Genomic DNA, 1,314 nt, shown 5'->3' with positions numbered 1-1,314 from the left:
TTCCAAAACACAACTAATCCAGCAGATGGAAAGCTAGCACCTAAATGGGAAGGCCCTTACTTGATCGAGTCAGAAGCAGGAAATGGGGCATATCACCTGCTAACTATGGAAGGCAACAGGTTACCTAGAGCATGGAATGCTATTCATCTCAAGAAATACTTTTTCTAATCAGGATCAAGTATCCTCAGAAGGATCAAGGATCTTGAAATTGGTAATATCTATCCGATCAGTTATTCATTTCAGATCCTTATTAATTTAAGGATAATATATTTTTAACGTTTTTCTTTTTCCAAGTTTTAAATAACAATGCAGATTTCAATAAGAGGTTCAATGTCTAAGAGGTTGGCCACCTCTCCCTCACACTTAAGGTACTTTACTATTTCCTTGGCCTAGCCCACCATTGGATATGACCCACGATTGGGCGAGTCCCCAGTTAACATCCGTATCTTTGGGCCAGTCCCCAGTTTGGGCTTGTCCCCAGTTTGGGCTTGTCCCCAGTTCACGGGCTTGTCCCCAGTTACACGGGCTTGTACCCAGTTGCACGGGCTTGTCCCCAGTTTATTTGGGCTTGTCCCCAGTTTGTTGGGTTTAATCCCAGTTAATATCATAAGTTATTTGCATCAGGTATCCTAAGTTCAATTACAAGGATCACAGAAGGATCAACACTTATGATAACTTAATGGTGTTGGATATATAGCCGGAAGGGAAGTTCCCAAGGAAACTCCATTGATATATGACAATTATATCCAGCTTGTCAAATCTCATATGTTTTGCAGAAATCTTGATTTCAAAGGCAAAATGATAGCTGTGATCTTATCACAACCGCCATTTTGGGGGCAATTGTTAGTGCACGAAAATTTGACAGTGTGGATATGTTATCCTGACATATAATCTGGATCAATTATCCTTAGAATATGTTGCAGATCCTGTCAGGATTAGTGATCCTCGGTACTTATTACTTATTAACGATTTTCCTTTGTTATGTTGATATTTTTGGTAGGTGCAAACGGCTAATGACCAAGTCAATGCTATAATCTCGCCATCAAATTAATAAAACGCGTGGATAATGAAGGAAAGAGTTATATTGAAGGCAATGGCGGATTTTTAGAGATTATTAGTTAATAGTCTTTATTATTCATAACTCCATTGAGTTATTATCTTTATGTATAAATAGAGACTATGATCAACTAGGAAAACATACACAATCCACTGCGAATACAACAATACACACACACACTTAGAAATCATTGTATTACTGATCATAATCTCCACCATTGTAACCCGATTTTTGAGTAATAAAGTGGTGATAGACGA

Source organism: Bidens hawaiensis, unplaced genomic scaffold (genome assembly GCF_021521415.1).
Source record: "Bidens hawaiensis isolate Kalapana, Puna unplaced genomic scaffold, B.hawaiensis_p1.1 tig00025348_1, whole genome shotgun sequence".
NCBI lineage: Eukaryota > Viridiplantae > Streptophyta > Magnoliopsida > Asterales > Asteraceae > Bidens > Bidens hawaiensis.
This window is presented reverse-complemented; position numbering follows the sequence as displayed.